Source organism: Triticum dicoccoides, chromosome 6A (genome assembly GCF_002162155.2).
Source record: "Triticum dicoccoides isolate Atlit2015 ecotype Zavitan chromosome 6A, WEW_v2.0, whole genome shotgun sequence".
NCBI lineage: Eukaryota > Viridiplantae > Streptophyta > Magnoliopsida > Poales > Poaceae > Triticum > Triticum dicoccoides.
Genome location: NC_041390.1, coordinates 154,101,368 through 154,127,212, shown reverse-complemented (window position 1 = coordinate 154,127,212; position 25,845 = coordinate 154,101,368). Strand labels below are relative to the sequence as shown.

Below are 25,845 nucleotides of genomic sequence, written 5' to 3'. Positions count from 1 at the left end.
CATTAATTAGAAAACAAATAATTGATTTTCAAAAAATTGCTCAATCATGTAAATCTTACCTTAACTCACGGATGATAATCAATCTCCAAACAAAGGAAACAATACATCGAGGGAGCAGTAAATAAACTCCCTTTCTTATGACATGTATATGACCTTTCCTTCCCTCTACGTTGTCGAGCGTTCTTGATTCTCGAGGCCGATGCTTGGGCTGCGTCACTGGGTCGCAACGGTGCTGGAGGACGAGGACAGTGAGGCCGGGTGCCGCGGCACCGCGTTGGCCGCGGCCGGTGAAGGGGGCAAAGAAGGACGGCTTCCCTGGCCCTGGCCATGGCCGTGACCCTGGGAGTTGGTGCGGTGAAAGTGGCACTTGAAGGACACGGCGTGGGTGGCCAACGCGCAGACGCGCTTGGAAGCGGGCCCGTGGCCCGTGCCGGATGGCACCGACGCCGACTCGGGCCATCTCCTCCGCGTATTCTTGGAGCTGTGGCTGGCCGATTTACATGAAATTAATTCCCTCAGTTGTGGTGGCAAATATAATACACATAATCCATATTGTTATGTACTAGCGTGTGTGTGTGAAATAGATGGATTATGGTCCCGTACCCAATAAGATGGATATGTGTGTGTGCTAGAGAGAGAGAGGGAGAGGGGGAGAGAGTGAGGAAGAGGGAGGCAGAGAGCGTGTGTGAGGAATTGATGGTAAAAAAGGTCGTCAATGTCACTTGATATATATGAGAATATTAATATTAAACTTTTAAACTTAATGTGGCCCGTTTGCAACGCACGCGTGTTCTTCCGGTTACCTTAGTGCATCAGATATGGCGTTTTAGCGATTGGAAGTTTGGAACGGACGCGGCGGCACCCCGCCCGTGCAAACCCTAGCCCCGGCGAGCTTTTATCCTCCGACTCGCCGACTCGTGACTCCCTCCACCCCGCGCCTCCTCGCACCCACACCTCCTCCTCCCACGGCTTCTTATCGAACACCGGACGTCGGTGCCCGGGCGAGCTTTTATCCTCCGACTCGCCGACTCGCCGACTCGTGACTCCCTCCACCCCGCGCCTCCTCGCACCCGCACCTCCTCCTCCCACGGCTTCTTATCGAACACCGGACGTCGGCGCCCCGACTCCATCCTGTGATCCGGCTGCTGTTGCCACTCCATCCCGTGAAGACCAAGGTAGATTTCTGCCCTCCTTTTCCCTTTATCCACACATGATCTTTGCTGCTCCATCCTGTGATGTACATGGTTGTTGGATTGCTTAGGCAAATTCGATAGGATTTAACATGTATTTATGTGGTAAATTGTAGCATGATTTATTGGATTTAACATGTATGTATGTGGTGGACATGTGTATGGTGCATGATTGTTGTATTTCTTAGGAAAATTGGGTACAAATCCTAATCTAACTTATCCCAACCAAATCTATAGAAGACCCAATGAAGAAACTATAAGGGAAATCAAAGGCAGTACAGATTGATTTTAAGTCACTCCATGACGATATCACAGAAAAAAGAACACAAATTTAACAGCCTCACCTTGAGAGCAGACTGCCAGTGATTTGGAAGCACCAAGAACGTGGCGATGCGCGGCTGCCAGTGATTTGTCATGTCTTACCTCACATTATAAAAACATGATATGCATGTGCTGTAATCATTGCTATTTCTACATCATAGTTAAATCTATAGCCTATTTGCTGTAGAAATCTACCAGACGGGTTCTCTAATGGATACTTTACGAAAAGTGAGGCATTATGACTCATAAGCCAAAGCAGACAATTCTCTGAACTTTTTATTTTGTTCTTATCGCTGCAATCATGTTGGTAGATGACCCTAGTTGAATGTGTACATCAGACGCGATGGTAATGACTGTCATCCCCAAGAGTGGGTGTGCAGCACAAATGTGTTCTCAGCGCTTTTGAGCATGTTTATAATGCTGATAAATTTGGAGTTGTGTGTCTTTGTTTAAGTTTTTTCAATACAACTAGATGTTAAAAAAGACATAATGAACTTGCTTACCTCTATCTTTGTCAAAGACTATTTGTGCTTGTGTCTGATAGACTGAAAATTGAACATGTAGGCCAGACTCCATTTACCCTCCCAAGCTCCCACCTCTCCATGGCGGCCTCGTCATCAGAGCCGCCCGAGCGCCTCGTCGTGCTCTATGCATCGCAAACTGGCAACGCCATGGACGCTGCCGAACGTGTAGGGCGAGAGGCTGAGCGTGGAGGCTGCCTGGCTGTCGATGTTCTCTCCATGGATTGCTTCGATCCCGTAAGCTGGGAACCCTAGAAAACCCACTCCAAAACCCTTTCATCTGATGCTTATGAACATCACTTGCTACTTCCACTTGTTTTTGCAGAGTTGCCTGCCACGCGAAAGGTATGTGGTCTTCGTTGTGTCCACCATGGGGCAGGGGGACCCCCCAGATTCCATGAAGGTTGGGAGATAGGTGCTTCTTTTGTTTGGTATTTTTTTGGAGTGTTGATTTTCTAATTGCCATTTTTTGTTTGGGTTTTGGATGTCAGGATTTTTGGACATACCTTACCAGAAAGTCTCTGGGTGCGCGATGGCTGGAAGGGCTATTTTATGCCGTGTTTGGGCTCGGCGATTCAACCTATGGGAAGTACAATGTGAGACTTCTTCGGACTAGATTTTGCAGCCTGCTATTGGGCTATGTGTTGCTTTTAAATTTTAATCCAATTATTTATGTTGATTTGATGAAATGATCTGTAGTTCATTTGTTTGTGAGAATTAATTATGAATATAACATTCCAAAGTTCTAGCAACACATGAGGTGCGCAGGGTTAGAAGAAAAGATATGGAACAGAAGACTTATGCCATATTCAAATGCTTAGCTAGAAACATCATTAAAATAACAAAGTCATATTGGCATATCCAGTTTTGCACATTCAGGAATTAACCTTTTTGTATGTTCTAAACATAAATTTTTGCTGCATGATCAACCATCTTGATATCTCATTACTCTTCTTTGGCTGTAGTGCCCTGTTTTTATGCTCATTTTCTTTTCAAGAAAATCTTGGCTAGTAAATTGTTCTCTGTTACTCGGAAATCATGACTCTTATGGTTTTCAAAATTTTACATGCTTGTTTTTATTTCCATCTTCACAATCGTGTTTGCACTGCAGTATCCTGCAAAGAAGCTCGATCGAAGGCTTTTCAATCTTGGTGCAAAAAGAATCACAGAAAAAGGCTTGGGAGATGATCAACATTCATCTGGGTATTCTTTTAATTTACCATCCTTTTTTTGGTATTTGCTATTGTTTTTGTATTCATGTGCGGGCTTTCGAGAAGTCAAATGACATGGTTTTTTGTGATAAATTTAAGCATTTGTTTTTGAACTTCTTGATAGAAAGCACCTTTTTGGGGAGTTCCAAAGCAATTCCTCAAAGTTACTACTGAATTATTTTGTTATTGTATACTAGATAGAAGGAGCTCTAGATCCGTGGTTGCTGATTTTGTGGAAATCCCTGAATCAAACAAATTCGTCGCTGTTACCAAGAATATCTGATGCCATTCATCCTAATTTGAATATTTTGGGGGATGCAAAGGTAGAAGTCATATATTACTCGGCTCCACAAGATACCACCATTTCAGGTGGGAGGTCTCAATTTTGCTATTTTTTACCAGTAATATGTAAAGTGCCATGTAATATTTCTTTTTAATGGATTCTGTATGTCATCTTCTCTAGACCCCAAAATATTAATTGAGAGAGCGCGCTCAATGTCCCCTGCTCTGAAGTATCATAATGAAGGAGAGCCACAATTCATGTTACAAATGGTATGTTTTGTACCCTCTGCAAGAGCTTAACAGTTGAAATCAGTATTTATTTTATTCTTATGAATGTTTAACTGATCCAGAAATTGTACACGTGTGTATACATTCATCTTTAGGGAATCTTCTGCACTTACATATAAGATACTGCCCTGTCTTGTTTGGTGGGTCACTGAATTATTTGCTCCTCAGTAACTTTCATTTGCTGCAACTTACCAAATTCTACAGTGGTTGAAAGCGTCTGAACTAATTTGTATAGAAGTCGATCTCCTGACGTTAGACTGTAGTTTAGTACATTGTACGACCTTGTTGTACAATACTAGTATTATGCACAAGCCCCTGCATAGTAGATTTTCTGTGGACTCGTGAGGGCATGACTGCGTGAGGCACCTTATGCTGGATTTGGCTTATTTTACCATTTTTTCTACGGGCAAATATGCACCATATGCAAGCTTCGAATGCAAAGCTAGCTTTTACAGCACTAAATGATGCACGGTTGCTTGTTCCGTAGACAATTAAGCTGTCCACTTTATCCCTAAATATGCATGATTGCAATCAACTTGCATTTTGTTGTCATGATTGTCATGTTCTTTTGCTCAGTAAGTACCATTAAGGAATTTCTACACAATAGCTGGGGTTTCTGTGAATAGCTGGGCTGTGGTGTAATAAACTTATCTGGGGATAGTAAATTAGTAATGGTTCATTATGATTTATGGGGATGCTTCATCTGTACTGTGACTATAAAATAAATTAATGTTGTAATAATTGTGTTATAGTTTAGTTGATCCATTTTTTACTTAGTTTCTGTTGTTGATGCTATTGCTAACCATTTTAGGTAACAAATCAATGTTTGACTAAGGGAGATTCTGACAGAGATGTCCGCCATTTTGAATTGGAAGATCGATATTCTGTATGTTCTTTAGTCCATATGATCATATTCGCTTGTAATCATCTTCTAAACACGCGGAAGAAACTAAAATATTGTTTCATTTTTTTTTCATTTTAGCCCATCAGTTATCAAGTTGGTGATGCCCTAGAAATTCTACCAAGTCAGAATCCATCAGCTGTTGATGCTTTCATTAAACGCTGTAACTTGGATCCAGATTGTTACATAACGGTATTGGATCTGTTTTGTCGCCTTTTGGATTTAGTTTTCCTACTTCTTTCTGTGTGTTTCTCTGCTAAAGAAGCAGCTTTAATTTCTTAGCACTTTTACAACCCACAATAGTAGTTATGTGCACATTTTCTCTGTTTGAAAATCACATATAACTGCCTTTAGCGGGATTGTTTGCTCTAGTAGCTAGCAGTTTATCTTGGTTTAGACAGTACTCCCTTTTTCATCAGTGCATGATCCTTGACTTTATCCATTAAAAGGGATACATCTAGATGTAGTTATGTATTCTTATATATCTTTTCAACCAGTCAACCTGTTGCAGTTGTGTAGCTAACCAAAGAGGAAACAATATCTTTTTGCTGCCCAGATTCGAGCAAAGGGTAGTGACAAACTTTCCAAAGGTTCACCTATGAACAGTTTGATGGATCCCATCAAGCTAAAGACCTTTGTTGCTTTGACAATGGATGTCACATCAGCTTCCCCTCGGCGATATTTCTTTGAGGCAAGAGGAATACCCTGAATGCTTCATCTCATACATATATTTTTGTAGTAGTTTGCTATCTTATGTTGGCCTCTGAAATCCTGATGTCTATGACTAATATGCCCCCTCTATGCTCACACAACTACGATGTTCTTCTGTAGATCATGAGCTATTTCGCAACAGATACCGATGAAAAGGAAAAACTTCAGTATTTAACTTCTCCTGAAGGAAGAGACGACCTTTACTGGTACAATCAGAAGGAGAACCGGACTGTTTTGGAAGTAAGTTGTCTTCTTGATGATAAAATTCTTGCAGTACATACCTTAGCATGCCTGTTGTCCTTTGACTTGAGCTTTTTTGGTTCAAAAGTGACATGGATGTGTTCTGCTTTTAGGTTTTGCAGGAGTTTCCCTCGGTGCACATGCCTTTTGAATGGTTGGTGCAACTGACACCGCCATTAAAAAGAAGAGCATTTTCCATTTCGTCATCCCCATTAGTCCATCCAAATCAGATACACTTGACTGTCAGTATTGTATCATGGCGTACTCCTTTAAAGAGGACACGACATGGTCTCTGCTCTACATGGCTAGCGGGGCTCTCTCCAAATGAAGGTATCAATTGCTTCGTCTAGCTAAAGTTGGGAACCTCTATGTTGTGTTGTCTTTCTTGTGTTCTTTTCCTTGACGGCGCTCCTGCTCCTCTAGTAATAATCTGTACTCTCCACTTGACATATCATATAATCACATGATAAAACAACCATCAATATTCTCTCACAGTCTACTTACGTGCAGAGAGTATTATACCGTGTTGGATACACCGAGGATCCCTGCCTCATCCAAAGCCATCAGTTCCTCTTGTGCTTATTGGACCAGGAACAGGATGCGCACCATTCCGTGCGTTTGTGGAGGAAAGGGCTGCACAGAGTGTGGCAGAACCAACTGCTCCTGTTCTATTCTTCTTTGGCTGTAGAAATCAAGATAATGATTTTCTGTACAAGGACTTCTGGTTAAATCATGCCCAGGACCAGGGGGTGCTTTCCCTAGAAAAGGGTGGTGGTTTATTTGTTGCGTTTTCTAGGGATCAACCTCAAAAGGTCTATGTACAAGATAAAATTAGGGAGCAGGGTGCAAGAGTGTTGAACATGTTATGCTCCTCTGAGGCTACAATATACGTTGCTGGGTCTTCTACCAGAATGCCTGCTGATGTTACGGCTGCATTGGAAGAAGTTTTATGTCAGCAGGGTGGTGTTCCAAAAAATGATGTTTCACAATGGGTGACGGTCTGAAAAAGAATGGCAAGTTTATCATTGAGACCTGGTCATAACTGAGATGTATGTTGAGTATCAGGTTTCTGTTATTTATATGGGCACTGTACAATCAGTGTACGATGATGTTGAGCATATAATGATGTTGTTTTCACAATTTATTTGTACTAGCTAAATATCCGTGTGTTGGTATGGATCAACAAGTATGAAGATTGTCTTTGAGACCAAAGTCATACTGTACAATCTAACTCCAGATCGATGATATCATGATTGTGCGTTCTGAAGATGTAGGGGTGGTTATCACAGATCGTTAATAAGTTTATAGCATGCAACACATATACGCGTAAGGAAGAAATGTGATGGCCTTGTAAAAGGAACAAGTCTCACTTGTATACACACTAGAGAACAAGTAAGGGACATCATCTTCTCCGTCCTGGGAAAAGCATTTTCACCAACGAATAAGTGACGACATCTTCGGTCGGTGGTGGTTGGCGCGGCAAGTCTTGTTCCTCCTCTTCTCTGAGTTGTTCCCTTCCTTCCCCGCTCCTTCGATGGGTGTAAGTAACATCAAACCCTGGGCCTTGTAGCTTAGATGTGTAAGCATGTGGCAGATTCAAAGGTTGTATGGTACGTTTTGTAAGTAACTAGTAAACATGCACGTGCAATGCACGTTATGTTTAATATTAATTAGTCAAACACTACAATCATTGAAATTGCTATTTGTCAAAATAGTAAAGCACTTTGCAACAAAAGAAGTTCAAGCTGTTGCAAAGTTCAAAAAAAAGTTCAAGTTGTTGCATGTCAAGAAACAACATAGATAATTCTTCGGACACCACAAACTTTGTACTTTTCCTTACACGTACTCCCTCCGCCCCACAATATAAGATCGTTTTTCAAACCGTGCTAGCTTGAAAAACAATCTTATATTATGGGACAGAGAGAGTATTAAATATTCTTAGTCCAGACAAGATGCATTGCACGTTTCCCAATACATATATAAAAACTTATGGATTGAAACTATTGTTGCCTCAACACAGAAACCAGAAGTGCCCAGATGCTAAATTCATTGATCAAAGGCATGCCTAAAACGTTAATACATGCTATGCAGGAACAACCCCTCATCCAGGATCTTAGAAAAACTTCCGTTGGAAGGAACACACACTGTGTTAGTCCTGATTGTTACTCCATAGAATTACAATCGTTTCTTTCTTCTAGAATACACTTGAAGTAGCTTCTTTGGGCCGCACTTCACATCAGTGTAATTTAATGCGGAGGTATTAAATTTAAAAGTGTATATTACCGGACACAAGTGTATTCTGCTAGACACAAAACTGGCAGGCAGAGACATGAATTTTTTTATGTGTGTATTTAAAAGAAAAACGATATCCAAACAAGGCCTTGTTGTTCCTTTTTCATGCTCTGACATGTACATGGCCATAAAAGGGGTTTTGGCATGCCTTATTAACCCTTTAGAAACTCTCCTACCCATTAGTAAGACCATCCACGAATATGCAACATTGCATAGTCTAGATAAATGATAAAACCAATTGAAGATCCTCTGCATGCATATAAATTAGAAGAAATTTTTTGGTAAAAAAATCAGAACAAACTCCCTTAAGAATGTTGCATATGTACTGGTGCCCAGTCACAGTATATATGCAAGTATGTATGAGTCTATGATTCTGCCACAAGGATCAAATAGACAACATGGAACATGGTGTTGTGTGACCTCTCACAAAGTGAACGAATGAAATTTCGATTGTTACTAAATTTTTCGTATATAGTTTTTCAATGTAAAAACGAACTTTAGGCCTTATTTGTGAATACAGAATGTCTTTCTCGGTTCCCAAAGACATTGAGTAACCATCCTAAGTGAGCAATCGAACATACCTTGAATCACTTTAGCACAAAGATTGAAGACGGAAGTAAGTCCAACCCATGTCTTACCAACTGCAAAAAGAATAAAAGATTCCTCAAACAAAACTTGCAAAAAATGGTCACACATCATATAAATAATCTCCTCACACATGGGGTCAGACAAACCATTTTGTTCAGTTTGAAGGTACATGGCCAAAACAAAGACTACTGCGATATAAAAGGAAGCTAATACTCCCTCTGTAAAGAAATATAAGAGCGTTTAGATCACTGAAGTAGTGATCTAAATGCTCTTATATTTATTTACGGTGGGAGTACATCATAGAGATGATATAAGAACACTATGCATGTTGAACAATGATATGGGTCTGACATATGGAGTTAAGAGTTTCCCTAAAACAACAACTTTCTGAATATTATTGTCTCGACATTATGCCCACAAAAGCAAAGAGAAACCTTATGTAAACAAAAAATTACAGTGCACAAACACACAGTTTTTCAGAAAAAGTAACGCTTACCAGGAAACTTTCAGTCTTTGAAGAAAGGACAACCTTCCTAAAAATACACCACCCAGTGCAGGTTCATACAGTTTTCATTGTGCACAAATGACGCAACATACATATTCAAGCCAATGCGACAAAATGTCCAGTGAGAAATTCATTGGAACTTTGAAAGGCACTCATTTTTTATCAACAAGTTGGTACAGCATGTTGTCATAATGGCTTCGATACTTCAATGTGCTTCCAGTGTCAGCTATGGATGTGCAATAATATCCTTACACCTAAAATCAAGGTTGCTATAGTCTACTAAATGATTTTTAACCAAACTATAAAATTAGTGGTCCAGACATAAATAGCATAATGAAGAGTCGTATATGAAAGTACCTTTGGAATTCTGCAAAGAGAAACAACAGGTAATGTACAATCAAACTTCATTCTTCTTGGGATTAAGCCAATGTTCAAGCTCCAAGGCTTACAAATATGTTTTGAAGCCAGAACATCTTTTGAATAGCGCAAATAAAAATCGAGAATTCCATTGTCTGCACTCATCAAGTCTAGTAAGTTCTCTTTTTTGTCATTAACTTCGTAAACTTGAGGTGTCCGATTTCTCCTTGCCGATGCCAGCTTGCCTCAATGTGTGTTATACAACAGAAATTTAGGTGAAAATCTATTCTTCCACAAATGTTCAGCACTTCCATTGCAAGCATTGTACCAAGCAAAACAAAATGAAACCCAAGCCACACTCGTGCACAAGATTCAACCTGTACAAAAGAAACTGTTCAGGTTGCTAACGAATTGAATTTTTGTACGCATCGGTGAGAGCTACTTAAATATCAGATCATGCAATAGCAATTTCCATGTGCAGTTGCAAGAAATTAATCCTGTAGTATAAACACATTGTCCAGAGGCATATGGCGACCTGAATTGGGAGCGGCAAGCTGTAGCAAAGAGCGAGCTGGATGGGGAGTCCCAAACTACAGTGGTGCTTGCTGAAAGGTGAGACGGGCGGCGAGCCAAGTGGCCAACCACAAGCTTTGCAGAGGACCCGGATGGCGACCTCGTCCGGCTCAGCGGCGGCCTAGGCCTCGCCATCCTCGTGTTGTGTGGCGGCGAGCTGCTTCCCAATACGGCGACCCGCGTTCCTGTGTCGACGAGGAGGAAGAAAGGGCCAGGGAGGAAACGATGTGAGAGTGCAGCCTCGGCCAGAGTACGGGAGCACCCTCGCTGGCATCAACCGCGGCGGCACGGGGCGGCGGCCGGGCACAGCACGTCTCCCTTTTCGAGGGTGAGACGCGGGGTTCACTGGGCGCGGCAAGGGGGAGGCGTGCGAGCGCCGCCTGCCGCGTGGGTTTTCTTCGAGCGAGGGACTGCGGCGGTGGGCGCGTGGGGGAAGTTCGAGAGAGGAGGCAGGAGCGGTTTCATACCCCTTTTTTACGGCGAGAGGAGGTGGGCTGCAGGGAGACGTGCGTTTGGTAAGGGCTAATTGCAATTAGCACTAAACACAAACACAGGATGATTCTGAGCCGTAAGATTTGTTGGATGGATGAATATGATGAATTGGTTCTCCGCCCTTTCGTGCTTTTATAGAGTAGTAGATGCTTCATGATGTTGTGTGAGGATGTGGTAGGTTTTGCAAGAACGACTTGTTTGCAGTGATTATGTCGATGATGTAGTGGTAGATCGATTCTTATGTGCTAGTATGACAGGTTCTGCATGCAGCAGATCGATGCTTATGTGCAGATGTTGTAGATCAGATGCCATCTTGATCATGTGTAGTACGCTAGATGCATGTTCTGTAGTAGTGTGTTGAGCTTCATGATCTTCATTGTTGTGTAGTCCATGTATTAGGGCAATCGTTGGTATGAGGGTTGGTTCTACACATCGTAGTTCTCAGTGCCGGAGAAAGAGGGGACCAGCAGGGGCCTGCCCCCCTAACACCAGGATTTTGCAGGTAATTTGCTATGAACAGTGGCAAAATTAGTACTAATTTGTTGCTAAAAATCTATTTTCAACACTTTGGCCCTCCCCAACCTGTTTTAGTAGCACTCCCCCACCCCCCTAATACATATTTTCTGGCTCCGCCGCTGGTAGTTCTCATCCTCGTACCAGCTTCCCTCTTATACGTGTCAACATGCAGTGAAGATCATTCGAACTTTACCCAATGATGCATGATCAACATTTTTCTCTCTTGATGCTTACCATTGTAGTGATGCATTTTTCTTGTTCAGACTTCTAGTCCTGATGCTAACCATAGTAGTCCATGAGTGACACTAACTTTAGTCAGGCCCTAACGCTGCAAGTATCCCATCCGTATCCCTCTTATGTTGATGACTCTCAGTCGTCGGAGCCTCAAAATGTAGAGGTGGTCGAGCTGCCGAGGTTGTGTTCTTTGGTGGTGGAGATGCGTGAGAATTCTTGTGTCAAGGAGCTAGCTAGAAAGTTGGCTAATAAGGCTGGTAAGGCATTGATGAGGGGGTTGAGTGAAGGGGCGGCAATGAAGTGCCCTCCTTTCCTATCCACCTTAATCCTCAACATGATATGTGATATCTCCTCCTGTGGGGTGAGGACTGATAAATGCTTCAAGTAGGTGCATTTGAACAATGTTGCGAAGATAGTTTTTGAGTTCCGTGACACATAAGTGACCTCAACTTAGGTGTGCAACCATCTTAGGAAGTGGAGAACTAGGTGGGTCCAAGTGTCAAAGCTTAGAGACCTTAGCGGTGCACAATTGGAAGAGGACACATTCACTATTGTGTTGAAGGCTAAGCACTATAGAGGCCACGTCCTGGTTAGCTAACCTACCACTTGTTTCACTTGATCTAACTTGTCAATCACAACTAAGCACATTGTCTTTCGTTCTTAGGATCACCCCAAGGATTCTGACTACCTCAACAAGCCCATCCAGAACTACCCTCAAATGCAGGCTGTCTCCTCCTTCAGTTTGGCTAGTGGCAAGATTTCCATGGGCTCCACTGAGCCTCTTGATGCACCTTCACTTGACTATCCAAACACCCAGGAGTAAGAGGCCATCATCTTTGATGGCCCTAACAAGGCTGGTGAAATGGTGATCACGTACCTACTCCTAAGAGGAAGAGGAAGAGGGGTGCCTTGGAGGAGGAGGTGATCGTCTTCACCAGCATGACCGAGGCCGTCAAGGAGGTGGCAACCGCCATGAGAGAGAGAGAGAGAGAGAGAGAGAGAGAGAAAGCCTGTTGATGTGTAACCCGCCCTCTACAACACTATTAAGGGCAACGTTGGGTTCCGCCCGGAGGCTCTGATGATGGCTCCAAGCCACCTCATGGACAACAAGGCACATTGTCTTTGGTTTATTAGAATGGAAGAGTACCATATTTCTCTCCGGCTTACGACCTACCTGGCCAAGCACTACTACATGTAGTGAAGGGTCTCTCCTAGTCGTGGTGCTGATGCATGCATGCATGATGATGTATATTTTGTGTGAGCCATGAATTGATAAAATTAAAACCAAGGCTTGCATATTTTAGGTGGTAGATAATAACGCCTTAGATGGCGAGCTTGATGTGATAGGATTACACTCTCTTTTGATGTGGTGTTAGGATGACATCATAGTAGGTAGGATAAACTTGTCATGCTTTTGTTATATGATTCATGCATGCTTATGCTGCATACATTCTTGTCAACTTGTGTTTGAAAGCACAAGTGCTCCCTGGGTGATCTTGGTAATTAATGTCAACATATCTCTTGTTGGACTAATACTTTTATCTAGTATATTTCAGATGAGTTCAACAGTAGAGTGGCATGGACAAGAGGATGTGGAACCCCTTCAAGATGCTAAGGACAAAGATTGGCAAAAGCTCAAGACTCTTCATCTCTATTTTAGTGATTCAAGATCACATTGAGTCCATAGGAAAGCCAATACTATTAAAAGGGGATGAGGTGTTGCTTAATGGCTTGCTTGCTCAAAGTTCTTAGTGATATGCTCCAAAGCCCTCAACCACTTTCTCATTTCCACATATGTCCCAAACCAAAAGTCAAACTTGGCCCTACCGATTTGATCTATCCGGCGCCACCGAGTTCACTTGACATAGCCACTGCCAGAAACCCTAATCAGTTCGGTCTCACCGATGGGATCTCGATCTCACCGAGATGGGCTTGCAAACTCTCTGTTGCCTGTTTCAATCATTTTGGTCTCACCGAGATACGCAATCGGTCCCACCGAGTTTGCTTGACCAACTCTCTGTTTTGCTTATTACCAAAATTAGTCTCACCGAGTTTGTGTAATCGGTCAAACCGAGTTGAGATTTTACCCTAACCGTAGCACATCGGTCCCACCGAGTTGATCATATCGGTCCCACCGAAAACTCCAATGTTCACATTTTGAACCATATCGGTCTGACCGAGTTTCTCGATTCGGTCCCACCGAGTTTGGTGAATTGTGTGTAACAGCTAGATTTTGCGTGGAGGCTATATATACCCCTTCACCCATCCTCCATTCATGGAGAGAGCCATCAGAACGTGCCTACACTTCCAGTATTTATTTTCTGAGAGAGAACCACCTACTCATGTGTTGAGACCAAGATATTCCAATCCAACCACAAGAATCTTGATCTCTAGCCTTCCCCAAGTTGCTTTCCACTGAAATCATCTTTCCACCAAAACCAAATCTGTGTGTGTGTGAGAGAGAGTTGAGTGTTGGGGATACTATCATTTGAAGCACAAGAGCAAGGAGTTCATCATCAACACACCATCTATTACCTTTTGGAGAGTGGTGTCTCCTAGATTGGTTAGGTGTCACATGGGAGCCTCCGTCAAGATTGTGGAGTTGAACCAAGGAGTTTGTAAGGGAAAGGAGATCGCCTAATTCGTGAAGATCTACCGAAGTGAGGCAAGTCCTTCATGGGTGATGGCCATGGTGGGATAGACAAGGTTGCTTCTTCGTGGACTCTTCATGGGCGGAGCCCTCCGTGGACTCACGCAACCGTTACCTTTTGTGGGTTGAAGTCTCCATCAACGTGGATGTACGATAGCAGCACCTATCGAAACCATGCCAAAAATCTCCATGTCTCTAATTACGTTTGCACACTCCAATCCCATCCCTTTACTTTCTTGCAACATGCATGCTTTACTTTCCGCTGCTCATATACTCTTGGCATGCTTGCTTGAAATGTACTGTGAATGTTTAAACTTGTGCTAAAACTCCACCTTAACTTGAAGAACTTAAAAACTTCTACTTTTCTTTGTTGAGGGTCTAATCACCCCCTCTAGACACCTCTTCTCGATCGTACAATTGGTATCAAAGCACTGGTCTCCATTGCTTTGCTTTAATCACCATTGGAGGAAGATGGATGAGTCTACGTTGGGGAGTCTTAGACGTAGAGTGCCTATACTTGATGGAGAGTTCTTTCATGAATGAAAAAATGAGATGCTTGAGATTTTCAATGAATATCACTTGAACAAGTACATTACTAGCCCTTGTGCACCCCTTGTTGATCCTTTGCATCCTACCCCCGATGAGTCTATTGACATGATCCGCAACCTTAGAACTGTCAATCTTATTACTAGAGGTTTGCCTAGAAATTTGTTTGGTTGTTTGCCTACTCTTGATTGTGCTTACACTATATGGAGACTTCTTGAGGAACAATTTCCAAACTATTCCTTGCAAAACTTAGATGAGATTCTTCACAAGTCTATTGCTTTGAGTAAGATGAATTCCAATGATCCTAAGTTTGGTGATTGTCTATTTGAGCTTAGTGACCTTATGAGTGCCAAAGAAGATGTTGGAATCATTAGCAATATCATCTCCGAAGCCATTATAATACATAAAGATGAACATTGTGATGATCACTTATCTAATGAATCACTCTCTCTAGGAATTGATCAATCACAAGACGATGTTGAACATGGATACTATGATGAGGATGAGGATAGTGACTTTGATCTTTATGAGTCTATGAGACATTTTGGTCTTATGGCTAATCTTTGCGGCTACATGGCTGGAGGAAAGAAATGGCTTCTTGATAGTGGATTTACCGATCACATTACCGGAGACAAGGATATGTTTCGTGAGCTTGCTGAAAACAACAACCCTCAAAAGTATGTCACCTTTGGTGATAACTCAAAGGGTAAGGTGGTTGGCCTTGGTAAGGTGGCCATCTCACATGATAGCTCCATACAAAATGTTATGCTCGTTGAATCTCTTGGCTATAATTTACTTTCCCTATCTAGACTTGCCGACTTTGGTTTCAATGTCCTATTTACTGAAGTAGATTGCCAAGTGTTTTGTAGAGATAATCATAAAATGGTATTTACCGGTATACGTAGAGGTGATCTATACATTGTCGATTTCACTAAAAAGGCTCAACCTAGAACTTGCTTAATTGCTAAATCTTCTAAAGGTTGGTTGTGGCATAGAAGGTTAGGTCATGTGGGTATGTGAAATCTTGATAAGCTTATTAAAGGCGATCATATCTTTGGAGTAAAATATGTTATATTTGACAAGGATAGAATGTGTAGTGCCTGTCAAGCAGGAAAACAAGTTGGAGGAAGCCACCCCGTGAAGAACATCATGACTACGAGAAGACCGCTCGAGCTACTTTATGGATCTCTTTGGTCCCAACGCCTATAAAAGTCTCGGTGGAAACTCATTTGGTCTAGTCATAGTCGATGATTTTTCAAGATTTACGTGAGTGTTCTTTCTTGATGATAAATTGCAGGTCCAAAAGATCTTCAAGAACTTCGCTAGGAAGGCCCAAAATCAATTTGAAGTGAAGATCAAGAAGGTTCGCAGCAACAACGTACTGAGTTCAAGAACACAAATGGGGATACCTTTCTTGACGAAGAAGGGATTTCACATGAGTTCTCGGCTACGTACACGCCTCAACAAAATGGAGTTGTTGAGAGGAAGAACCGGTCTCTTATTGAGATGGCGAGAACAATGCTTGATGAGTACAAGACGCCAAAACACTTTTGGGCGGAAGCAGTTGAGACAGCTTGTCATGCAACAAATCTCTTATATCTTCACAAACTACTCGGCAACACGGCATACGAGCTTCTCACCGGTAACAAACGCCAAGTTGGATACTTTCGAGTATTCGGCTCAAAGTGCTACATTCTTGATAAGCATCATCATTCTAAATGTGCTCCTAAATCTCATGAGGGTTTCCTACTCGGTTATGGCTCAAACTCTCAGACCTACCATGTCTACAACAATTTCACTCGAAAGGTTGAAGAGACCGTAGATGTGAAGTTTGATGAATCTAACGGCTCGCAAGTAGAGCAATTGCCAATTGATGTAGGAGACAAAGACCCTTCGGAAGCAATCCAAGACTTTCCTATTGGCAAGATTCGTCCAACGGAGGTGAAGGAGTACCTTGTCCGTCCAAGTGGAAGCTTCTACCTCACGACAAGGTGAACCAAGAGTTGACACGGAGGCATACACAAGTGGGACACGCCAAGATGAAGAAAATGAGGAAGCACACCAATATGAACCTCATCAACCTCCTTCTCCACCTCGACAAGAGAACGACAATGTCAACAACGAAGAAGGCCAAGAGGAAGAACAAGATGATGAAGAAGATGTTCCACCCGACCCAAACAAAAGCTCTCACAAGTTCGAGCAAGTGTTTCACGAGACCATCCTGTCGAACAAATCTTCAATGATATCCAAACCGGGAGAATCACTCGCTCTAAAACTCGTTTGGCTAATTTTTGTGAACATTATTCATTCATCTCTAGAATTGAACCTATGAAGGTTGAAGAAGCATTGGAAGATCCGTATTGGATAAATGCCATGCACGAAGCGCTACACAACTTTCAGAGGAACCAAATGTGGACGTTGGTCGAGAAGCCCGACAACAACCACAACATCATCGGTACCAAATGGGTGTTTCACAACAAGCAAGACGAAGATGGACAAGTCGTTCACAACAAAGCACGTCTCGTTGCCCAAGGCTACACTCAAGTCGAAGGTATGGACTATGGTGAGACATATGCCCCCGTTGCTAGACTTGAGTCTATTCGCATCTTACTTGCCTATGCTAATCACCATGATATTACCTTGTACCAAATGGACGTTAAAAGTGCTTTTATAAATGGTGAAATTGAGGAGGAAGTTTATGTTAAACAACCTCCCGGCTTTGTTAATCCTAAGAAACCCGACCATGTTTACAAACTTCACAAAGCTCTTTATGGTCTTAAACAAGCTCCTAGAGCGTGGTATAAATGCTTGACCAAGTCCCTTATTGAAAAAGGCTTTGAGATTGGAAAAATTGATTCCACTCTTTTTACTAAAAGGGTTAATGGTTGTCGGTGAGAACGACACCTATGGGATCACAGGGAATCCCTTCTACGGTTGGCGGGAGCGGGGCTATGGAAAGAGCGGGTTTAGAAGATCAACACGGGGGAATTTATCTAGGTTCGGGCTGCAAGTGATGCGTAATACCCTACTCCTGCTGGTTTGTGTTTATCTGGTGTTCTTGGACTAGCTACAAAGTGTGCAGGGTCCAAAAAGTCCGAATCCTCCTCAAGTATCCCTCGGGCATGCTTTTATAGCCAAAGGGGTCACCACAGTGGCACACATGAGGTGGAAAGTTTGTACTGTATACAAGTATATCGCCTGGTACCGTAGGACAAACGCATTTAATGCACTGCCGACATGCTCCCTCACTTTATCGGGGACGGCAAGGAAACTCGTCTCGCCCGTCGCCGCCTCGCCTCACACTGACGCGCGTCCAAGCTGACTAGGCGTGCAACACCATGCTGGCTGGCTGACTGCTGAGTTGGTGCGGTGGCGGAGTCTTCACGAAGATCTGCATGCCACCATGCAGGTGCTCGCTGAGTTGGCCTGGAAGCTGCACGTCACCACGCAGGTGCCTGCCTCGTTGGCGGGTTGACTGCTATGTTGGAACGGCGGTGGAGCCTTGGCAGGTGGGGCCTGGCTGCGGCCCCACTAATGTCCCCGGCAAGGGCCTCGCTGGGGTCTCGCAGGTGTCCCCGGCAAGGGTCTTGCCGGGGGTCTCGTGAGCGTCCCCGGCAAGATTTTCGTCTTCTGGTCCTCATCTAGTCTTGTATGTTCTTGGTCTTTACAAAGATCTGCATGCAACCATGCATGCGCCTCCCGACCCTTGGTTCCAATGTTGTCGACGGTGTCGGAACTCTTAGGCTCAAGGGTGGCGGCTCTGCCGGTGTTGGGCAAGTTGCCCCGACAAGACTCTTGCCGGGGCTACGTAAGCTCCCCCGACAAGGCTCTTGCTGGGGAAAGCCCACCTTGTCCCTCTGCTTCTCGCGCCTTCGGCTTGGCGCTGCTCTGGTAGTCTTGTGTCTTCGCTTCCTCTGATCCACCAAGCGTGGTCGCAGGCGTGTGGCTGCGACTGCCCGCGCACAAGTAAAGGGGTACAAAAAGTACGCCTACTTTTGTACACGGATAGGAGCCCCCGGGCCTGGGCCACATATAAGCGCGGAGCGTTATTGGGCTAGGCCCAGAACGGTGCGCGGGTACCCATGGCAGAGTTTTACCGTAGTAACTCCCTTGCCAGTTGCGCTTCCCCATGACCCGCGTTGAATGTGTGACGTGGGGGTCGTGTGTGGGGCGGTTACGGCCTGCTTGCGTCACATCACAGTGGATAGTAAAGAGGCGGCTCGTGCCTTCCCCATAAAAGAGGAAAACGCATGAGCGTGACTCATTACTAAGTGGACTCGGGTCATGGCCTTCAAGGCGCCCGCACCCCACGACCACGGGGTGGAAAATAGTCGCTTCACTTGTCTTCTTGATTCTGGCCTGCTCGCCACGTGTCCTCCATGCCCCAAGGAGGGTAGGCGGCGGATACGGAGGGCACATGCCTTAATGGCGAGGTGGGAAACCAGGTCGTCGCTGATTGGAGCAGCGGGTCGGTACTGTCGTGGAATTGTCACGACAAATTTCCTAGCAAGAGGACTTAGTGTGGAGCCATTGCAATAGGGTTAGCTTAAAGGGGTTAAACGGGACAAAGGACACAAAGAGTTTATACTGGTTCGCCCCCTTGCGGTGAAGGTAAAAGCCTAATCTAGTTTGAGGTGGTATTGCTTTATGTCTCGATTACCAGGGAGCGAATACGCTTAACCTAGCTTTCGATCTGTTGTCTCTTGCCCTAAGCCGCCGATGGGTCGTCCCTTTATATACACAGGTTGACGCCCAACGGCTTTACAGAGTCCTGGCCGGCTCGGTGACCAAATACACATGCCTTACAATACAAGTCATACATATATGGCGGTTTACGCTTATGGGCTTTAAGCCGCCTCTGGGCCTTGGGCCTTTTAACGAGTCTTCATAGTGAACCGCCATATTCAGCGTCTTTATGGGCTTTGTCTTGATAGACCTCCGTGGCTTAACCCGGCCCCTCCTGGGTGGGTTAACCCAATAGTTACATCCCCAACATCAGGCCCCAGGTTGATTTGAACTTAGGAAAAAAAATCCTTCTTCACTTGTTCTTCACAAGATATTGTAACCCGCCATGACGTCATCTCCTGGAATTACGACCCGCCATGATGTCATATGCCATTAATTTGGTGAAGTATACCTTCAAGAGGAGCCCAGTGTTGAACTTTTCTGAGAATATTTTTATTTGAACCGCCAAAGCGAGTTCACAAACGGACCTAGTTTGGAACTTGGAGCAATCTCAATTCAATGAAGAAGAGATGCTATCCCCCCTATGCTTGCTTGCCAATTTATCCCAAGGATTGGAACCGGACATGGTTTTACTACAAAAATACCTCTCCGGCTGACGAGAATCCATTGCCGGGTTATCGTGTCGAGCGTCTGGACCCAAAGCATCATCTTCCTGAAAAGCGTACCAGTGCCGAACGTGCAAAGCTTGCTCCCACCATTGCAAAGGTTAAATCTCTGCTGGGAAATGGGTTAACTGGCATTGATTTGGTTCGGTGCTGGGTTTCTTGGCGAATCATACCCTCGAGTCGCCGGCCCGGCTTAATGTGTACTTACACTGGTGGTATAAAGGATCCGTTGCGCCACAGCTCTGTGCGCTTAACTGACGAGGCAATCAACGAAATGACCAAGTCCCTTCTGAATGAAGATTCGGAAGATTGCAACAAAGTGGGTCTGAACCCTTTCTACAAACTTAACCCGCCACCGGATGCGAGTCTCCAAACTCACTTACTTTTACCTCATTATTCAAATACTTTATTAACTCAACCTTTGATGACCTTCACAGGCTGAATCTGATTTTTGGAAAAATAAATACGACCATGAAGATGCCAAGAAGGCCAGGGCTTCCAAGAAAGCCGCCAAGAAAACCACTAAGAAAAATAAGAAGAAACCAAGCGCCTCCGATATGTTTGAACTGGATGACAACTCTGAGTCGGAGGTAGCCCTTGACTCCCTTGGCTCCTTTTTCAATTACCTTATTGACACTGATTATTCTTAGGATGACACGGGGGCCAGCCAAGCAGCTGAAGAAGAGGTAACTATTATTTCGTCTGACTCAGAGCCTTTGCCAAGACAGAAAATTCGATGGGTAACCCAGAAAGTAAGCTTTTCGCACCCCTTAGTTCATTTGGATCCTCACTTTCTTTTGAAGCAACAATGGCACGAGAGCCAGCGATAAACTCGGACCAGCGGAGGTGAAGAGTTATCGTCCGGCTTATCAAATACTCCAGCTCCATGAAAACGGCAAAACGAGGTCTTTCCAAACTTAACTCTTTTTACCCCCCGGCGGGTCTCATTCGTCAGCCACTTACTCCTTACGATTCAAACTATCAGGAGGTTTCTCGTTCTTCCTTCGGCGATTCATCTCAAACCCAGCTACCGGCTTTCAAGACTGCCCCTGGGTAACATCACTTTTATTCTCTATCTCCTTATGCTCTTATACTTGTACTGATCCTTCATAACCCGTGTAGTGGACAAGCAAAGCCTAGCAAGAAGGCAAAGGTGACCAAGCCGGTTGAAGATCCTAAAGTCCATGAACCGGAGCAGCAAGTCCCAACATCAGACGTTTCTGAAAAACAACCAGAAGAACCTGCCCATGAAGCCCCACCAGAGATTCCTGACCTTTCCGGTGACCAGACAAAACTCAATCCTTTGAGTAGTGAATCACCAAGCCCACTTAAACTGTAGGAGACACATGCCGACGATGTTATGATTACTGGCACCGGCTTTACATAACCGGGAAATCCAACTGTCTTGGCCAAACACTCCGCTAAATAGGAGTTTATTGAAAAGCGAAAAGTGAGATTTGATGTTGCCCACTATTCTCAATTGAGCAGCAGTGAAGTACTCTCTGGGTACCTCAACCAATTACATACCAGCCGTGATCTTGAAATCGATATGGTGAAGCAGATGCATCAAAAATATGAGGTACGGATTCCGGCTTAAGTAGAGTATGCATATCCTGTCAGCCCCCAAGTCTACTTTGTATAATAGAATTGAATATGCTGTAGACTTTAGAATAGCAATGAGTATAAAGCATCTTTGAGAAAAAAGCCGTCTTTTACTTAAACTGAATTTTAACGATCAACATTGCATCCATAGCCCCCAAGGGCCGGTTTAATCAGCACGAATGAACCGGTACTCATCATTGTTTAAAGATCAAAACTTACTCATGTAGCCCCCATGAACCGGCTGTGGTTGTCTGCAGCACTGCCGGGTCATCACAAAGTAGTAATGAAATATGAGCAAATATGCATTAGCCCCCAAGTGCTAAGTTGTTGCTTGCAAAATACTTGGGACTTAGCCATATAAACCGTTGTAGGAAGAATTCTTCAGCAGGCATTAGCCCCCAAGTGCCAAGTGTTGTTCCTTGCAAAAGGTTTGGGACTTATATTCCTGTAACCCGGATATAAATGTGTTTGTAACTCTGTGTTTTTATAGGACGCCACTGCTGAACTTCAATCACAATTGGTCGATGCAAAGACCCGGCTGGAGAATCAGGAATCTGAGAGCCGGAAAGCGGATTCAAAATTCCAATTTAGCATGGCTGAAACGGAAAAACTAAAAACCAGTTTTGAGGCTGAAAGAAATTCCTGGGCTGAGGAAAAGACTGCTTTGACGCAGCGGGCTGAAAAAGCTGAAGCGGCTCTTCAAGAGGTGACCATTGAGCTTACCGGTTTAAAGCACCATGTATCCCAGATGGTTTCTGCTACCTTTGGTGAGTCGCCTTGCCAGCGTTCAACTGTCGTGGAATTGTCACGACATATGTCCTAGCAAGAGGACTTAGTCGTGGAGCCATTGCAACAGGGTTAGCTTAAAGGGGTTAAACGGTACAAAGGACACAAAGAGTTTATACTGGTTCGCCCCCTTGCGGCGAAGGTAAAAGCCTAATCCAGTTTGAGGTGGTATTGCTTTATGTCTTGATTACTAGGGAGCGAATACGCTTAACCTAGCTTTCGATCTGTTGTCTCTTGCTCTAAGCTGCCGCTGGGTCGTCCCTTTATATACACAGGTTGACGCTCAATGGCTTTACAGAGTCCCGGCCGGTTCATGTAACGTGTCCGGCTCGGCGACCAAATACACATGCCTTACAATACAAGTCATACATATATGTCGGTTTACGCTTATGGGCTTTAAGCTGCCTCTGGGCCTTGGGCCTTTTAACGACTCTTCATAGTGAACCGCCATCTTCAGCGTCTTTATGGGCTTTGTCTTGATAGACCGCCGTGGCTTAACCCGGCCCCTCCTGGGCGGGTTAACCCAATAGTTACATCCCCAACAGGTCCCGATTCCCTGCGCCCCCGGCGGCCGGATTGGTTAAGAGGGGCGGTCGGGCCCCGGCCCCGCCCCTTTATAAGAAGGGGAGGGGGATGGCATCCTTCAATCCTTCAATATTCATCCCCTTCCATCTTGACTCCTTCCTTCCCTTCGCAATGGCGAGAGGACGCGCCGGCGCTCCGATGGCAGCGACGAGGGTCTCTGCTTGACAACGTGCCCCCCTCCCCAAGAGCTCGTGGCAGCGGAGCCGACCGCGAGAGGAAGAGGGAGGGGGCGAGGCCGAGGCTGCAATGGTGCTCGGGGGAGAGGAGGACGGGGCGGCGCACCGGCCGCACCTCCGCCAGTGGCTCCTCCCCCAATGAAGGGCCACGTCGGAGACCAGCCCCGCGAATTCTTCATCAGGCTACACAAGCCAGTGCACGGTCGCCTCCGTCTCCCACTCCATTCGCTCGGGAGATGGAGCTCGACCCGCCACAAGCCTTGAGGCTGCATATGAGGGGCTGCGGGAATGGCAACATGCGGGTCGATGTCGATTTCCCCGCCCCTCATGTCATGTATCTCCGCCGCGGGTGGAAAACCTTCGCCCGTTCCCATAGCCTGTCGGAGGGGCTCGTCCTCCATTTCAAATTTGTGGAGAACGGCCTGCTCTCCGTCAAGGTTTTTTGGGCACTTGGGAACTCGCCTAAGGGGTTGCGTGGAGAGCTCCACTGACGACGAAACCTCCTCCTCGAGCGGGAGTGACGAGGAGGACATCGACAGCGGCGACGAGGGCGTCAAGTGGGAGGATGCCGACTCCGACTGACCGCGCTGCCCTCCTCCCCCGGCCACGCGCCCTGCCGAGGGTCTTCCTTGTCAAGCTCTCCATCGGCGCGTTCCCCGCCGCTTCCTTTTTGCCTTCACCTGCCACACCTGGGAGGAAAGGGGCAAGAACAGAGATCACGGGGCACCTATCTTTCTTTTAAATTGTAGGCACTTGCCAAATCTTCATTTCTAGATAATGTAATCTCTCAAGTCCATGCTTGTGTCCTATAACCTCTGTTCTTGCATCAACATGTCAATGAAAAAGTCTAGCCTTGCCGGGAACCCGTGCACGCGTTATGCTCGTGCAGAGGCGAAACGCCTCCTTAATGTAAGTAAACGAGTCCTCCTGGCAAGCTGCCCTGCCGGCGCCCTATGCGCCTGCTGGAGAAGCATATCTGCCGGGTTACAGACAAAGGGTCTAGCCCCCCGTCCACCTCATTTTAGCAAGGATTACTACGACCACTCCGACCGAAGCATCGCGGGCCGGAAATGGGAGCACCCGAGTCTTTAAAGAAGAGTGGTGAGGTTTTCTAATGCACAAGTCATAGGTTACGAACACGAATGGGCAAGAGGTAAACTTTATCTGTTTGGATTGCCAGGGATCGCCGTGCCGGGCGGTCTTCTCGACTTCTTGCCGGAGCTGGGTCCTTGGCGGGATCGCGCGCCCTTGCCATGGCTGCAAAGAAGAGAGGGCAAGAGCATGGAACCTCGGTGGTCCACTAACATTTATTGGAATCAAAAAGCAGTACAGTACCCTGGACAAGCATGCATATATGTATACACAAAAACATGGGAATCGACAGGAAACTATACATACTAAGGGATTCCTTTCCCTGGCTGCACACAGGGTCTACGCCTGGCTTTGTACATAGGGTTACATGCCTTGCCGACAAGGCTAATACAAAACGGGGGTTGCCGGGGCTCCCGACAACTGCGCCTTAGGGGTAAAACTTGCGAAGATGTTCGATATTCCAGGAATTGCTCACCGGAATGCCATCTTCGGTCTCCAGGCGGACTGCGCCGGGCTTGGTGACTCGTATTACCCAATAAGGGCCTTCCCACTTTGGCGTCAACTTGTTTGAATTCTTGGCGGATTGGATCCGCTGAAGAACAAGGCCGCTTTCCTCAAGGCTTCGGGCATTAACCTTGCGGCTATGATAGCGGCACAAGGTCTACTGGTAGCGAGCGGCTCGCACAGCAGCCCGAAGATGATCTTCCTCAAGGAGCGTCGCGTCCTCTTAGCGCAACTACTCTTGCTCAAGCTCATCATAAGTGAGCACTAGAGGTGACCCATATATGAGTTCTGTGGGGAGAACTACTTCTGCCTCGTAAACCAGGGCAAATGGTGTCTGGCCAGTAGCTCGATTTGGTGTCGTTCTGATCGACCAAAGAACTATTGGCAACTCCTCAACCTAGCGCCTTCCGCACTTGTGCAGCTTGTCAAATGTCCTAGTAGCACTTCTGCATTCGCCCTCTCGGCCTGGCCGTTACTTTTGGGATGAGCAATAGAAGCAAAACATACCTTGCTGCCGAGGTCTTGGATGTACTGCATGAAGGTGTGGCTCGTGAACTGCGTGCCGTCGTCGGTGATGACTCTGTTGGGCACACCAAAACGGCAGACTAGTCCCTTGAAGAACTTGATGGCTGACTGTGCTGTCACCTTTCTCACTTGTTCCACTTCCGGCCACTTTGTGAACTTGTCGATCACGATGTATAAGTACTCAAAGCCCCCGACAGTGCGGGGAAAGGGGCCCAGTATGTCGAGCCCCCAGACCAAAAATGGCCAGGAAAGAGGGATTGTGTGAAGGGCTTGGGCTGGTTGATTAAGCTTCTTTGAATGGAACTGTCACGCTTCACACTTGGTTACTAGGGCAGTTGCATCCTGGAGGGCGGTGGGCCAGAAGAAGCCTTGCCAGAATGCTTTGCCGGCAAGGGCTCTCGACCCTATGTGGGAGCCACACATGCCTCCATGTATCTCCACCAACAGCCTCGGTCCGTCTTTCTGAGGAACGCACTTTGTCGGCGTCAAAACCGGCGGATCTCAGGTAGGGGGTCCCGAACTGTGCGTCTAAGGCGGATGGTAATAGGAGGCAGGGGACACGATGTTTACCCAGGTTTGGGCCCTCTTGATGGAGGTAAAACCCTACTCCTGCTTGATTGATCTTGATGATATGAGTATTACAAGAGTTGATCTACCACGAGATCGTAGAGGATAAACCCTAGAAGCTAGCCTACGGTATGATTGTATGTTGTCCTACGGACTAAAACCCTTCGGTTTATATAGACACCGGAGGGGGCTAGGGTTACACAAGGTCGGTTACAAAGGAGGAAATATACATATCCGTA

The 25,845-nt window shown here is 45.4% G+C and overlaps 1 pseudogene; it reads left to right on the top strand.

Moving 5' to 3' along the window:
• Positions 1 to 806: 806 nt before the first annotated feature.
• On the top strand, positions 807 to 12,045 carry LOC119315768 (annotated as a pseudogene).
• The last annotated feature ends 13,800 nt before the right edge of the window (positions 12,046 to 25,845 follow it).